At 47.7% G+C, this 17,193-nt stretch overlaps 1 pseudogene; it reads left to right on the plus strand.

The window, feature by feature from the left end:
- The first annotated feature begins 11,843 nt into the window (after nucleotides 1-11,843).
- LOC126516071 (ornithine decarboxylase-like) lies at nucleotides 11,844-16,946 on the plus strand (annotated as a pseudogene).
- Nucleotides 16,947-17,193: the final 247 nt, after the last annotated feature.

The following is a 17,193-nucleotide window of genomic DNA, read 5'->3' on the forward strand; positions in this document are numbered from 1 at the left end:
GGAAGAGGAAGTGAGGTCAGACTCTGCTCTGCTCCCGGAGAGACCCGACAACTCTGCTCTCTGGAGCAGAGACACCATGATGGACGGAGGCTAGAATCTTCCCGGTAAGCGCACCTTGGGGTGCTTACATGCATTATTAGAAATGGGCTAGTCCAGGTGCGAGAATTAGCCTGTAAGGGTTAGAGTTCATGGGCCAAGCAGTTCTTAAATGAATACAGTTTGTGTGCTGTTATTTCGGGCATGAGCTAGCCAAGCGGCCGGGGTGTTGGGGACGCAGCCCAGCCGCTCCTATTTCAACAGTCTGAGCCTCAGTAGAGGTAAGAACTCTCTAGTGGCTTGGCTGCTCTGCTTTTCTGATCTTCAGCTTGAACCCCAATATCCGTCTCTGGATTTTTATTATTCGTGCTACAGCCCTGTTTTCCTGGTGGTCCTTATTTATAAATCTATTCCCATTAACTATTATCGTTTTCTTAGTAATAACTGTTGCTTTCTTTAAATCTGTTGGGATTTTTGTTCAATATTTTTATACAAATAGAGATTCGTAAAATACCTCACTATCAACAAAAATCAAGCAGAAACCAAGGGAGATTTTTTTTTCCTAAACTGAAGTAGAAATGTTTATTATTCTAAAGAATGCTTCTTGGCCAACTTCCTGGGACAGACACAACAGCTAGTCACAGGCAACGCTAGGAATGTCCTACTTTCAAAGCTGTGTGGAGCAAGCCTGACTTGCTGGCTCGGAGATGCTGCCGTGTCCTCACGGCTGGTTTCAGCTCCTTAGCTTCCATGTGGGCAGTCGTTCATGCGTTCAGTGCATGCGTTTATCATTCATTCATGCGTGCACTCATCCACGCACTCGGCAAATGCTTTCTACATTTCTACTGGAGTTAAAATAAGAAGTCACTGTAACAGAGAGAAAACCGAGCGCCTGCGTTTACCTAAGAGGGAGGTCACCGCAGCTGAGCTGCGTTCTTCAAGAGACTGGGAGCTTAATTAAGGAAGCTACAAGGAAGAAGACACACCAAATGAATCAAACAATGTGGGGGATACACCCCAGCAAAGCATGTGAGGGACGGGCGGTACTAGCAAGTACTGGGCATTTGGGAGCGGTACTAGCAAGTACCCAAGTGAGTCACTGGGCATTTGGAAGCAGCCAGGACAACAGTGGAAAGGGAAGAACCTAAGCTCCCAGGGGTCACTGAGCCTACCTAAGACTCTGGGAGGTGGGGGGGGGGGGTAGTGGAGAGGACGGTTGCGGAAGGCTCACATGTAGCTTTGCACAGGACTTACTGGAGGGGAGGCACCAAGGCAGAGGTCTGCCATGGGACTACCATGAAGTGAAGTCCTGGGAGCCTTAGCTCCATGGAGGCTGAGAGAGGAGAGAGACAATCGTGACTGCGGTATAGTGGCTGACTAGAGGCTGGGTTATCCTCCAAGGAGAGGGGGCCACGGTTAGGCCTGAAGATCTAGAGAAGGACCAATAGCTCAGCCAACACAACTCAGAAGTGATGAACGAGATGGCTCAGCTCCTCCAAACACACTGGGGTCGGGGTGCTCCAGCACAGAGCGCACAATGAAAAGGCAGGAATAACAGAGACCCTAGCATGCTGCTCGGGTCATTGTTAGGGGGGGTAAAAAAAATCACTGCAAATGAATTTGCACCAAGAGAAGTCAAAAAGAGACAGCACAGGTCTCTGACGCTGTGCTCGTGGGCTGCGTGCCATATATCAGGTCCCATGAGGACAAGGGCTGGCGAACAATTGAATTTATCTGCCTACCTCAGCATAGTGAGCTGACCCCAAGGAGATATACTCAAGTCCTGACTCTGACAGCAGGGAGGATAATGTTATTCAGAAAAAAAGAGTCTCGACAATGGGGTCAAGTTGTTATGAGGGCACCTGGAGGAGACAGTGAGTTTGATCCACCGCCGTTAAGATTCTCAACGGAAGAGGGAAGAGAACACACACTCAGGAAGGCTATGCGATGACACGGACACACACACACAGAGACACACACTCGGAGAAGGCTATGGGATGACACACACAGAAACACACACTCGGAGAAGGCTATGGGAGGACATGGACACACACACAGAGACACACACTCGGAGAAGCTATGGGATGACACACACACATACAGAGAAAGCCAAGTTTCAGCTGAGGGGGACACTAAAGTGATGCAGCCATGACAGGACATCCAGGATGGCTGGCATCAGCGGAAGCGAAGGGCAGAGCCTCTTCAAAAGAGTCTTCAGTGAGTATGGGTCAGCGCCACCTCGATTTCAGGCTCCTAGTCCCCACACTATGAAATAACGTGTCTAGTTTATAGTCGCCAGCTTATAGTCGGCTGCCCCAGTAGCCCAAGGAAAGTCACAGAGCCAGGACTATGAAGCCAACTAGGGAAGGCGTCAAGCTGCCTGTCCAACGGCTGACCGTCCTCTCAGATTTCCACCAGGATGGCCGGGCCAGCATGGGACACTACAGAAGAAGGATTGCTATGGCCCAAAGCAGGCCCCCGGCAACAAAGGCAGTATAAGAGGAGAGAGGAAGGAACTGGTCAGCACGGTTCTCAGGCTTGGTCTTCAACTGACTGCCCTGTTCCCAGCAGAAATGGGGTCCCTAAAGACCTTCACTGAGGAGACCACTCTGGAACAGGTTGCAGCTGATCCCGCGGGACCAGGAAGGATCCTTATGTAGCTGCTGCCTCTTCTCTAAGAACAGAAAGCCCACTCCACATGCTACCTAGCCATTTGCTTTTGCATTTACACTAAACAACATTAAAAGTCACCCAAGGACAGAGATTTCCTACAGGAAGCCTGAAGAGGTCAACCTAACTTAAAAAAAAAAAAAAGAGTCCCACTGTTTATATGCCTAACTGTCAGGAATTCATCACCACCCTTAGACACAGTGAGGTAATGCTACAAAAATATTCTGGAAACTCTTAGGACCCAGCCCACTCCTCTAAGACACGATTAGCGAACAGCCTAGAAAACTGATAATCATCCACACAGGAGAAACGGGACAGGCCCTCTGCTCATATTGACCATGAAGCTAAATCCAATTTCACTCAAGAACTTAATTGTGTGAGTCAAACATTCAATTACGTTAGAGGAGGTTCTTAAGCTTGGAGAGTATAATACAAGGATGAAGCTCATAAATTTAAGCACAATATAATGAAAATCTCTATTCTCGAAAGAGGCACCAAATGATGAAAAGAGGCCAGTCTGGAAGAATATATGTAACTGATACAGGGGATGCCCTGGCCATGTTCATGAAGATATCCCTACTAAGAAAAGATAAATAAAGAGTTGGGTGTGGTGGCATGAGCCTTTACTCCTGCAGAAGCAGGTGGATCTCCGTGATTCTGAGGTCAGCCTGATCTACATAATCAAGTTTCGGGCCAGCCAAGGCTATAGAGTGGGACCCAGTCTCAAAAACAACCACCAAGCAAGAGCACAATAAATAAGAGACACATACTGTTATGATTTTAGCCAGCACTTCCGGGTTCCAGGGACACGCCTGTGCGGACAAGCCTTCAGGCAAAAAGCACCTAGCTGCCCGGGGACCTTAAAAGGCCCTGCATGACCCACTTGTGGTATGGTTGCACCACCTACGTATGACGTAGGTAGCTACGTAAGCCCTTGTGCGCCTGCATGAGCTCCATCATCTGCGTACAACGTAACTACCTCAACCCCCTGAGCGCATGCGCTCGGCAGCCTTTTAACGCTGGACGCGCCATCTTCAGCCCTCTCCTGCACACTGACTTCCCCAGGCCTGTACACGCATGCCTCCTCTAATAAACTCCTAAGTGTGTTTCGTGTCTCCTTCTCACTCGTGCCAGGTAATGTCACACACACCCTAAGATGCTCTCTGACTTCAGATGCCAACAGGAGAATGCAAACCGAAGCCATAAGCATACACTGTGCTACTCAAGACTTGAAACCATACACAAAACAAAAATTCCAGAGGTCCTGAGTTCAATTCCCAGCAACCACATGGTGGCTCACAACCACCTGTACTGAGATCTGGCGCCCTCCTCTGCCGTGCGGGCATACATCAAGGCAGAATGTTGTATACATAATAAATAAATAAATCTTTAGCCGGGCGGTGGTGGCACGTGCCTTTAATCCCAGCACTCGGGAGGCAGAGGCAGGCGGATGTCTGTGAGTTCGAGACCAGCCTGGTCTACCAGAGCTAGTTCCAGGAGAGGCTCCAAAGCTACAGAGAAACCTTCTCTCGAAAAACCAAAAAATAAATAAATAAATAAATAAAAATTTGACAAACATATCAACTGTTTATCAGCGTGAAAAAGCATTTGTTATTATCTAAGGAAACAGCGCACATAAAGAATCCGAATGGACGTTTCCTCAAAGACGAGTAAATGGCCAATAAGCAAACATCACTAGACATCAAGATGAAGGATGTGAGGCAAAGCCACCAAGAGACATGCAGTCACATTGATGGCTATCATCAAATGAGAGAACTGTAAGCGGGTGTGTGTGTGTGTGTGTGTACACGGGAGGAGATGTATGGGTTGGGGGAGGCAGTGCAGGCCTTTAATCCTAGTACTTAGGCAGTGCGGGCTGAATTCAGGGCCAGCCTGGTCTGCACGTGGAGCTCCAGTCCAACAAGGGTTACAGTGTGAAACCTGTCTCAAAAATACTAAAATAGAATAAAGTTTAGGCAGGGCTGATGGAGGAAGGTCATTGGCTAATAAAGAAACTGGCTTGGCCCATTTTATTGGTTAGAACATAGGTGGGTGGAATAAACAGAACAGAATGCTGGGAGGAAGAGGAAGTGAGCTCAGAGACGCGATAGCTCTGCTCTCTGAGGCACACACGATGAAGCTCCGACCCAGGATGGACGTAGGCTAGAATCTTCCCGGTGAGCACACCTAGCGGTGCTACACAGATGATTAGAAATGGGCTAGATTAATATGTGAGAATTAGCCTAGAAGAGGCTAGATAGAAATGGACCAAGCAGTGTTTAAATGAATACAGTTTGTGTGTTGTTATTTCGGGCATAAGCTAGCCAGGCGGCCGGGGTGCTGGGGTCGCAGCCCCGCTGCTCCAATTACAACACAGGGCTCTGGAGCAATTAGTAACTTGGTGCATCACTAGTTACAATGTAAAACAGCACAGCCACTGTGGAAAAAAATATCACATTTCCTCCAAAAAAAAAAAATTTAAGTAAAGCTACCACAGAATCCAGCAATTCCACCTCTAGACAGACTGCCTTGTACATCTGTGTTCGTAGTACAAACACAGGAGTGATTCCCATGTCCATCAACAGACAGACACACAGACATGTGGCTTAATCGCCCCATGGACCAATATGCAGTTCCTGAAAGAATGATAATCCTGATACATACTGCCACGTGGCTAGAACATGGAGGACGTCACGCCAAGTGAAATAAAGCAATAAACACCCAAGTGGAGCTCTTGCCTTGCCTCTACTGCATGCGAACGTTCAATCCCAAGCATTTCCGAACACAACAAGGCTCCCTAAGTCTACCGTAAGAGATAGCTGCACTGTGTCCCTGTAGCTCTGCGTTCTCCAAAACGAAACACATGTAAAGCTGCTTTTAAGGATAACTGCTTCAATTATTATGGACTCCTTCAGCTTGCTATTTTATGTTCCAAGTTTTCTGTTTGAACGAAAAAATAAAGAATTCAAATGCACTAATTCTCATTGGTGTGGCTATTCGACGTTTGCTTTCTAAAAGTCAACACACGGGGAGGAAGAATGATAAAGGGGCGAGGTGAGAACATCACTGTTGACAATGACCGGCCGGGCTGGAGGTCCTTGCAAAATCATTGCACTGTTCTCGCCAACGCTATACATATAATTGTCGATGATTAAGATAAAAGATAATGAAGTCCAATGAGCTACCACTCATGTAAAGACTTCTACCTCCCTAACCATAACTGGGAAGGTGGGTCCTGTCTCACAAGGGTCAGCCCCTGGGGACAAGCCGACTCGGTCCCAGTAGCAGGGATTTCTGCACTGCACCTCAGAATTCCCGAATAACCCAGGCAAACCGAAGAGGTCAAGGGACTCCCCTGAAGACCCCATGCCGCTTCTCAGAAGCTACCCTGAGACTGCTGCCTTCTCCTCCGGACAGCTCACCTGCCAGGGTGCGCCCAATCCAGAGGCTCCACCAAGCCAAGAACACGCAGCCCTGGCCTCCAGCTGCCCACAGCCAGCTTGTTTCCAAAGCCATTTAACTGTCCATTAAGTTGATTTGATGAGTTCCTGGACGGCCACCAAGTGCACTGGGAAATAAAGTCCCAAACAGCAAGCACATCGTAATTTAACCAAAGCCATTACTGGTCCGTGCGCCTCTGTAGCGTTGGCAGCGAAGCTAGCCACTCTCGGAGTTGGCTTTCCCTCTCATCCTCCCCGCTTTGTGTGCCGCGTCGCCTGGCGCTCAGCTGCGGTTTTTCTTCAGCTGTTTCTTCCGTTTAATTTCCCCGTCCAGCAATCTTTTTACCTACTTGCCGCTTGCTGTTGCCACCCATCTAATTTTTGTCCTGGAGAAGGAAGCATCCAGTTCCTCCTATTAATGAATCCGACCAAAAAAAATGCATCTTTTGAACATCTGGAGAGCTAACAATGGCGTCAAGGGCACTTGCTATTCTAAGTAATTTATCTGAAGGGGGGGGGAGCAGAAGCCAAAACAAAGGACACTGATGAATGGCTAAACCCAGTGTCCTCATTAATTCTTCCTGGAAGGTTGGGAAGGGAACAGCCAGACACAATTACTATGGGTTAATTAACACCACTGTAATTAGCCAGGGTCCTATAGACCACACTTCTGACTTCATCAGACAACCCCAAACTCCTACTCTCACCCACACAACGTGTCTCCTACAGCTCCATCTTTGCAAGCATCGAACTGTGTCGGACCCCGGACACTCTCCTCAAGCTTAAGGAAATCTTGGGCCTGCCAACTAATCCTGTTAAAAAAGAGTTTAGGGTTGTTTCTGGAAATACTTAAATCCGTGGTGAGAAACACTAAGAGGCAAAAGAAAAAAAAAATCTGGTTTACTCTTCTCTTTCAATTCAATGAAGAGGGGAACAACTGCTGGAGATAAGGGCAGACTGGGCCCAAAGTGCCTGCCCTGAGGAAATCTGTACTCCCACTTCCTAAATCAATTACCCAAGATGCAAGCTCTTAATCTCCCCAGGCCTGGGGGTATCTGCCTGATAATGGGCAATAAAACAATCAATCAGCAGCCAGCCTGCCTCCCAGGACTGTTAAGTGCAAATAAAGCCAATGCTGGGCCATTATCCCTTTCTCAAGGAGTTTTCCAAGCTTAAAAGCGGAATGCTTTGAAAGAGATACAAATAGCTTTGAAAGTTCCCAGCAGAGGGAAATGGCAGCAGCATTAAAGAAGAGGGAAGTGTGTGTGTGTGTGTGTGTGTGTGTGTGTGTGTGTGTGTGTGTGCATGCACGCACACACCTTTAATCCCAGCATTTGGGAGGCTGACAGCAGGCGGATCTCAGTGAGTTCTGGGCCAGCCTGGTCTACAAGAGCTAGTTCCAGGACAGGCTCCAAAGCTCCAGAGAAACCCTGTCTCAAAAAAGAAAAAGAAAAAAAAAAAAAAGGCTAATGGTCCCATTGTTGAAATGCATCGTCATACCGCACTCCATAAATATGTGCAAACATTATGCCAATTAAAAAAAAATACAAGATGAGAAGCACAGAGATCTCAAAGCTTAAAAAGATGATTATTATTTAAAAGATAACTATTGCTTTGTTTTTTTAAAAAAAAAAAAAGAAAAATAAAAGAGTGGAGCCAGGTGTGGTGGCGCATGCCAGTTGGGGTGGGAGTGGGGAGGCAGAGGTACGAGGATCTCAGAGTTTGGAGCCAGCCTAGTCCTTCCTACAGAGAGAATTCCACGACAGAGAAGCCTTATCCAAAAAAAAAAAAAAAAAGGCGGGCAAGAGGACCTTTAGTCCCAGCACTTGGGAGGCAGAGCCTGCCCCATCTCAGTTGAGTTCCAGAACAGCCAGAGCTAGTGCAGACTAGCTGTTCTACTGCCTGCTTTGTCAAATAAAAGGTCAGCCTATGTATGTATGTATGTATGTATGTATGTATGTATGTATGTATGTATGTAACGTGCTGTTCCAGGATGCTACGGTCTCATCAAAGAGAACAAGGATCAAGCATGGGTCCTGGGACTGTCCTGTGCCATTTGTACCCTCAAGTTGCTAACGCAGGAAATATTTGGGTATGAAATACATTAGGGTTTGTTTATACAAGGGAACCACAATACACGCCGCAGCACACACATGCAGCGTACACACACAATACATACATCGCAAGGCGCACGCTCACACGTGAACGTCTCTAAAATCAGGTCACGGCCAACGACTTGGCATGGTTTCACTAGCTGCAGGTTTGATTTTAATGACAGACCTTCTAATCTCTGGCCAAGTCAGTGAAAACTGGTTTGTCTCCAGACAGTAGCCATTCCCAGGCTGTTTGTGACGTGGGCTTTTAAAACGGGCAACAGGATTGTAGGATTCTTCAACTTTCTGTTTATTTTGAAGGCGTGCCGTCTTACACAGGCCGGTAGACACGTGTACACACTTCAAACATAATATCCCCATCCTCTACGGGTTTCTCTCTGGTAGAGAGAAAGACATCTTGATTTTTGAAAGTGTCTTGGACCCCTAGACTCGCTGCTATTCCCTGTGTATGGACCACTCTGCCACTAACAGACACTGTGTGCCCAGGGAGTTAGATCCTCCTTGCCCTGGGGTTCAATTTTCTCACCAAGTTGGGTGAGCAAGCCCCATCTAAATCACTGGGTTGTTCTGAGAAGGAAAAGACGGGCACTTAGGTCACAGAGAGCCACACCCTACCAGCTCGGAAGTTTTAGCTGGTGGTGAAGGTCTGGCCCCTCCCATCTCCACTGGAGTTCTCAGAAATGTGCAGAGTAAGACCACCTAGGCTGGTCAACCATTCTTAACTCTTCCTAAGGCAAAATGCATCCTGCTGCCCTGATCCTATGGCTTTTTTTTTTTTTTTTAAGAGCAAGTCTCTCAGGCTAGGCAGTAGTAGTCCACATCTTTAATCCCAGGACTAGGGAGGAAGAGACTTTCTGTGAGTTCTAGGACAGCCAGGAACACACAAAGAAACCATGCCTTGAAAAAAGGAGGAGAGTCTCTCTACACAGCCCTGGTTGTTCTGGAACTTACTTTGTAGACCAGGCTAGCCTACAACTTACAAAGATCTGCCTGCCCCTGCCTCCCAAATGCTGCTATTAAAGGCGTGTGCCATGTCTGACCGGATGGGATGTTGAAAAGGAAGAAGGCAGAGGTGACAGCACCTGATTGGTACTTTCTAATGGGTCCCAGTACCGTCACATTCCACCTGGAGTGACAGGTCCACGTGCAACCAGGAAGACCGGAGGAAGAACTCCAGGGGGAAGGACAGAAAAGGAGAAAGCCCAGAAGATGGCGGAGAAGGGCAGAATCAAGTATGGTGTGTATCGATTTCAAATGAACTTCTGACACAGGTCACCTTCCTGTACACTAGAATTGCGGCCTCTGGTTTCAAATTAATGGAAAGGAAACAGGCGGAGTTATCGTCCTTTTACAACTTCAGAAGTCATAAAAATATAAAACCCACGGCTGCACTTTACTAACTCACTACAGTAATCACCCACAGTCGCTATGAGGTCTGCCTGAGCCTCCGCTTGGATGCAAAGAGGTCATTTGCCTAAACAAGCCACTCCAAACAAAACCTCAACCGCATAAAGCACCGGTCTGGGGCAACTTGTATTTTACCCTTCTTGACTCTAACCCTGCACTTCCCCTCAGGTGGAACACACTTAAACTACAAAGAGGGAGCAATACAACTATGGAGTTGTGCACCCTTGTTAAACTCAACAGACCTGGGAGTTGCGAAAACCACTTGAAGAACCCTAAATTAGGCCTGTGTAATCAAGAGTCTTCAGAAATCCCTGGGGGTTCTGTTGTGTAATCAGGGCCAAACAGCATGGGGCCCAAGACTCAAATCGGTCATAGGCACTCTTTCCCCACCCGAGAAACCCATGCTACAAAGAAGCAACTTGTTCAAGGATGGGAAGTCCCTCAGGATCTTCCTAGACACAGAGCTCCAAGTGTCAGCTCAATTATTTCAAAGGAGTCTTACAAAGCTTTGCAAGAGGTGAGAGCAGAGGAGAAAGTGGTAGCTACCTGATGCTTATCTAGCTGATTCAAAAAAAAAAAAAAAAAAAAAAAAACAACAACGAAGCACACAGGACAGCCCACCCCTGCGAAAATGCACAAGATTCCTACACTTCAGATTCCACAGGAGAACTGAGGAACAAGATGCGAGACCAGATGGAAGTCTGAAAGTAAGAACAAGCTTCTGTGACGCAGAACAGAGCCCTGCTCCGCCACCTCAATCAAGTCCGTCAAGCCCTTCAAGAGGAAGGAACCAGCAGCCCCTGTGGATGGCAAACACACAGGGACAACTTGGCTTTCCCACACACTTGTCTAGGTCAGCGGTTCTCAAGAGAGGGCAAGTCGAGCTCCACCCCTGCCCTAAGACACTGAGAAATATCTGTAGACCTTTTTTGGACGGACCCAAGCTTGGAGCTGTGGGGGCACTGATAGCATCTAGTGGGAGAGACGCGGCTGACATCCTGTGGGGACAGCTCCTACCACAGGAAATTACCCATCCAGTATGTCACGCGCTCAAAGGCTGAGCAAGCCTGTTCTGAGCAGATACTGGGAATGAATTCCTCCTACGACCACCCCCTCATGCGCACCATGACGGTTCCGTGGGGGCTCCGTGGCGTGTGGGCCTCAATGTTTCAGTGATCACACAGACAGTATTTGTTTACAAATAAGCCCAATAACCTTGACCCATAAATGCCTACATCCAAACCCCTGAAAACAGACAGGAAATGCTTGGCGTGCCTTCAAAACTAAAGGCAAATATTCCTGGTGACACCCCCATGGTGACTCAGGCTCCCTCCGACTCTCCTCCCACGGGGATGCTGGTGGGATGCTGCGTTCTTCATCACTCAGAGTCACGGTCCTGCCGCATACAGCTGCACCTTTAAATTTTCATGGTTCTTACATCTTAAAACGATCAATCCAGGGAAGACTTTTTCCAGCAATTAGTTCATGTTCCTCTCAGGCAGGAGAAAGCAACAGCAATGCCATTTGTGTGAATAAACACAAACACACACGCACGCACGCACAGGGAATTCTCCAAGGGCCTGGTCTCCACAACTGAGGTTGTCTGGGAGTCCCCAAGTGTCTAGCACCCACCCCCAAAGCTCCTCCAAACACTCTTGTTGCCTTTCCTAGTCCACTCTCTTCCCCTCCTCCCATTGGAAGGGATGAGGCCAAATGCCGTGGGCAAGAAACCCCAGGTGTCTATCCTTGATACTCTGAATTAAACAGAAACAGCTGCTCAATAACCACGCTGTTTCGCCTCGACAACCCAGTTACACGAGCACCCCGAGATGAATAGCATCCGCATACTGATGATGCTCAAGCATCTGATGGGCACCCCACACTTCCCATGTTCCCTGAGCCTGGTGAAACCACTGTGGGCCACAAAGAAGTACAGCCAGGAGCCCCCATCTCCACATGGAATTCCTCCATGAACACAAGCAAGCTGTATAAAACTAAGAAGGAGGAAGCTTGCCTTCGGTGAAAGAGTCTCGTTAAATGGGGGCTGGAGGGCTGGAAAGGAAGAAGTGGTTGGAGCTTAAATCCCTGGGAAGGTCTATATAAACAACACTGGTGCTTTAACGCAGCCAATCCACAGGGCACAGCCATTGCCTTGAGAGGCCTCCAGGGCACCGCAATGCGGTGGGTGTGGTTCCACCAGCTCACAGGGCCAACTTGGCACTGCCTGTGCCCAGTGGAGCGTGGCTGGATGTTCAGGAACCTTACAGTCAAGCGCAGCCCTGCTTACCACAGGGCCAAACATGAAGCTTTTATGACTCATCGCCATTGTCAAAAAAGCAAACTGAACCTACAGTAGAATTACTGTCTCGCATTAACTGTCTTGAGGTCATCACTTTCGGAAGCAGAAATCCCTTAGGAAGAGATTTTTGAACAATGACATGGCTCTTTCTTGAGCAAGAGAAACAATTTTTGTTGTTGTTTGTTTTTCCTGTCTCTCTGTGTAGCTCTGGCCGTCCTGGAACTCACTCTTGTAGACCAGGCTGGCCTCGAACTCACAAAGATCCGCCTGCCTCGGCCTCCTGAGTGCTGGGATCAAAAGCGTGCGCCACCACCACCCGGCTCAAAAGTTACAAATTTTTAATGAGTGCCCAACAGGCAGGGGTGGGCTATAAGCAATATGTACCACAAGGCTAAGAAGTGATTGACAGTCCAAAAGTCCCGTGAGGGGACAGATACGCACATGGCTGGCTAGCTTAGACAACATCAGCATCACTGTTGGAGAATCAAGCCTGTGCAGTTTGTAGAGAATGAGAAACAGAGCCACACAAAGACGCCCGGCTAATTTTTGGTGGGTGGTTTTGTTTTGTTTTTGAGAAAGGCTCACTATGTAGCTCTAGCTGGCCTGGAACTCACTATATAGACCACGCTAACTTTCAACTCATGGGGTTCTGCCTGCCTCTGCCACCTGAGCGCTAGGATTGAAGGTGTGTACCACAACCATGCCAACTCTAATTTTTGACAAGAGTACAAAAAAAAAAAAATGCAAATGGAGAGAAGGTATCATTGCCATGTGTGGTGCTGGCGCTGGCCCGCCACTGGTATATATTAAAAAAAAAAAAAAAGCGAATAGACAAAGGCCCAGGATCTAATCCATCTCTCATATAAAATGTTAACTCCAACTGAATTGTGAACCTAAATATGAAACTAAAAAATTTTTTTTAATATTTACTTATTTTATGTATATAAGTGCTCCATCTTCACACGTAGCAGAAGGGGAAATCAGATCCCGTTACCGACAGTTGTGAGTCACCATGCGGTTGCCAGGAGATGAACTCAGGACCTCTGGAAGAGCAGCCAGTGAGTGCCCTTAGCCAGCCAGTGAGCCATTTTCTTCAGTCGCTGAAACTGTAAAATCTTAAAGTGGGGGAAGGAGGGACACAGAAAACATTCCGTGTCTAAAGCTAGGTCTTCAGCTCTTAAAGCTCTTAAAACTGTGACCATAAAAGGGGACATCTATAAACGAGACTCCATCAGAACCGAAACGAAGAGCTCAGGACTGAGTAAGACCCCGCGGAGAGACGGAGACTCTGTTTGTGAATTGTGCGTCTGCCAAAGGACAGCGTCGGGAACACGAGGAGAACTCTCAAAGCGCAAAAGTAAAATAAATAGGGAATCCAACTGCAAAACCCAATGAGAGAAACACACGGAGAGAGTTTTCCCAAGGAGACACAGATGGGAAACGGCAGCTACCGAAAACCGTGCCTGCTGGGTCCTTTAGTCCCAGCACTTGGGAGACAGACTGGAGGATCTCTGGGAGTCCAAGGCCTGCCTACCTGGTCTACACAGCAAGTTCCAGGACAGCCAGAGCCAAGAGGTGAACAGTCGTGAAACAAAACAAAAAACGGTGTTGCCTATGCTTGTGTTTGTCGAGGGTGTGGAGACCTTGGAATGCCCGAGCGTCGGAGTGGGGACAGCCACCCTGAGGACTTTCTCTACAGAGTTCAACATGCAACTCCCACACAAATCTAGGAATCGTTTGTTACCTTAGGTGTTTATCTCTGGGAAATAAAACCTCATGTTCCCACAGACACCCGCACACAACTCTTTGGAAGACACAGCTGCCTTCCTTGCCCTGGGATGCAAACTCAAAGCAGACCACTTCTAAGACAAAAGGGTGAGGTGTTATCACAGTGACCAAGTGATCCAAGACCAGGTGGGGCCAGGTGGGGCCAGACAGGGGCGCTATAATAAATCCAATGCTGATGCTTGAACTAGAAAGCATCAGATGGAGAACTCTGAGCTCTGTAAGACTTCCCGACCCTCAGATGCCAGCTGTAAAGGTCAGGTCCCAGGCTACCTACATACAGCATCTGCCCAACTTGGCTAAACTACGAAATTCTCACCAATTCTTTGCTACGATCACTCGTGGACAATTTCACTAGTGTTTTAACCATTTTATAAGAAGATGCAAATCAAGCGTGACTAGCTGGGGAAGCTGCCTGGAGCAGGGAGGGTATGGGGACTTGAAGCTTGCCGTGGCCTCACCCTCTCTGTGCTTTCGGAGTCACAGAAGGCTTTGCTGCAAAAGCATGGCTGGTTATAGCATAGGCGACTGATGATAACTTGACCTTTGCTTACCTTGTCTTTTTCTTCCAATGTCAGAATGGAACAGAGCCCCGCGTGGTTGGCAGGCTCTCCATATGGCCACACCCTTAGCCAAATTAACACAAATATCTCTGAGTTGCCTTTGCTCCCCAAAGATTGAGGACCTGCAGTCTCCTTGGCCAACGACCTTGAGACAGGACCCCAAACATCTGTCCTGTCCTCTCATGAGCACCCTCGTCCCATGGGAGATTCTCCAGGTTTGAGATAAAGAGGAGCTAGGAAGGGGTGTATGGATAAAGCGAGCACGGCTGTATGCATGTGGTCCCTCACTGACTAGATTTGTGACTCACAAAGGCGATCCCAAGTGAGGGTGGTACCTAATGATGACATCATCACTAATGATGACATCATCATCTCGGCTTGTGCAAACATACCCGATGATGTCAGTCCCTGTTCATGCGCTGTGAGACCGCTTCCACCGCGAGTTCAGAGTTCCCGGACAGCTCGACTGGTGAGGAGCTGGCAATAATTTAATTCCATCTGTAGTATTTTTGTGTAGGAAACATCGAGAACCACGAACAGCTTTAAGAAGGAAAGGTTTGACTGTCACATGCTCAACCCAAGGCTTTACAGCCAAGGACATTCTGGACTAAAAAATTAATAAAGCATCCTCTGATAACAAGGATGCTTTCTATGTCGCGGACCTGGGGACATTCTGAAGAACCACCTAACACGGCTAAAAGCTCTTCCCTGCGTCACTCCCTTTCATGCAATCAAAAGCAACGACAGCAGAGCCACGGTGAACACCCTACCTGCCATCGGGGCAGGTTCTGACTGTGCAAGCGAGACTGAAATCCAGTTGGTGCAGGGGCTGGGGGGGGGGGGGGGGGCGGGGGACTCCTGAGAGGATTATCCATGCAAATCCCTGTAAACAAGTCTCAGAGATCAAGGATGCTGCCAGCAATGGAGTCCAGATGATGACCTTTGACAGTAAGGTTGAGCCAATGAAGGTCGTCAGAGCACAACCAAAGGCAACGTAGGTTTTGCGGGTGGCCACTGAAGATTCCAAAGCAGTCTGCCTCGGTGTTAAGTCTGGTGCCACACTCAAAACCAGCACACTTCTCTTGGAACGGGCAAAAGAGCTTAATATTAATGTTCTTGGTGTCAGCTCCCATGGGGGAGGGGATGTGCTGACCCTGAGACCTTCGTGCAGGCCCTGTCGGATGCTTGCTGCATCTCTGACGTGGGAATGGAATTTGGTTTCAGCATGTATCTGCTTGCTGTTGATGGCGGCTTTCCTGGATCTGAGGATACGAGGCTTAAATTTGAAGAGATCACCAGTGTGACGAACCCAGTTCTGGGTAAGTACTTCCCTCCAGAACTCTGGGGTGAGAGCCACAGTCGAGCCAGGCAGATACTATGTCAGCTTTCACTCTGTCAGTCAATATCATTGCCAAAAAAAAAAAAAATGGTATGGAAGGAACAGACCAGTTCTGATGATGAGAATCAGTCAAAGGAGCAAACCTTCACGTACTATGTGAAGGGTGGGGCGTACGGACGATTTAACTGCCTTCTTTAAGACCACGCACATGTGAAGTCCCTGTTGCTGAAGAGACCCAAGCCAGATGAGAAGTATTCCTCGTCCAACACGTGATGGTCTTGATGGGACAGTCGAGCGCTGTAACCTGCCTGACATGCATGTGGGTGATTGGATGCTCTTTAAGAACAGGGGTGCACATACACTGTTGCCGCTGCGTCTACTTTCAATGGGTTCCAGAGGCCTTCTATCTACTATGTAATGTCGAGGCCAGTATGGCAACTCGGGAAGCGGATCCAGAGCCATGGCCTCCCACCAGAAGTGGAGGAGCCAGGATGCTGACACTCTACCCCCATCTTGTGCCCAGGAGAGCAGGATGGACCATTGTCACCCAGCAGCCTGTGCTTCCACTAGTATCAAGTGTAGATGCCCTTCTTGTAGCTCTTACCTGCAAGTTTAGCTTGAATTAAGGGATTTGGGGGGGCCCATTTAACTCAATTACCGCTAGTTTTAGAATGTCTTTGTAAGAACAGGGTTGGCACGGATGCAGTGTGGAAGGCTAGGAGATGGGTCACACTTACCTGTGTTCCTATGGAAACTTGGAATATTTGTTTTATACGGACTTTTATCACTTTTCAGACATGATGCTAACGTGTGCCCCTCAGCAGCTGAGCTAGCATTTGTAGCTTGTACATTCGACGGAGTGGGGCCAAAAGTTAATGTTGTGACCCATTTTAGAAATAAACTGTCTTGAAATTAAAAAAAAAAAAACAAACAAAGGATACTTGATGTATATACACAGGCTAAGACAGATCGTTCAGAAATTCCCTTCAGATTCTACGTGACTACATCATACCTATTATAGTTTGACTTAGAAGTAAATCACAGCGAGAGATTAACAAAATAATAAGAGACAACACACTGGAAAGAAAACACTGGTGTTATCTACTTTTGGAGTTTCCATCTTCTGTATTTTCTTTCACAGCTGGCCTACAACAATGGAAACCATGGAAAGTGAAGCCACAGATAAGGCAGGACGAGCAACTGTACTTTCAAAAGCCCGGCTACATCCTCACTGAGGAGACCTTGATACTTTTGGAACACACTCAGCATGATGTTTATGTACCCCATCTTTCCAGTGACCCCCCCCACACACACACACACCCTACGGGATTTGTTTACCTAGTCTCTTCCTCCTTATTGGGAACCCAAAGGAAAAGGAACACTTCTTGAATGAGGATAAACCATGCAATTTGTGAAATGACAGAACTACACAATTCTGTTCATTCTCTACAGAACTATACAATATTTCCGGTTCCAGGGAAAGAGCTTCCTTCATTCCTCACATTCTCCACAATAACCATGTAGTGGTTTCATCACCCAG

This window comes from Alexandromys fortis, unplaced genomic scaffold (genome assembly GCF_014885135.2).
Source record: "Alexandromys fortis isolate MF-2015 unplaced genomic scaffold, M_Fortis_MF-2015_v1.1 scaffold_143, whole genome shotgun sequence".
Taxonomy (NCBI): Eukaryota; Metazoa; Chordata; class Mammalia; order Rodentia; family Cricetidae; genus Alexandromys; species Alexandromys fortis.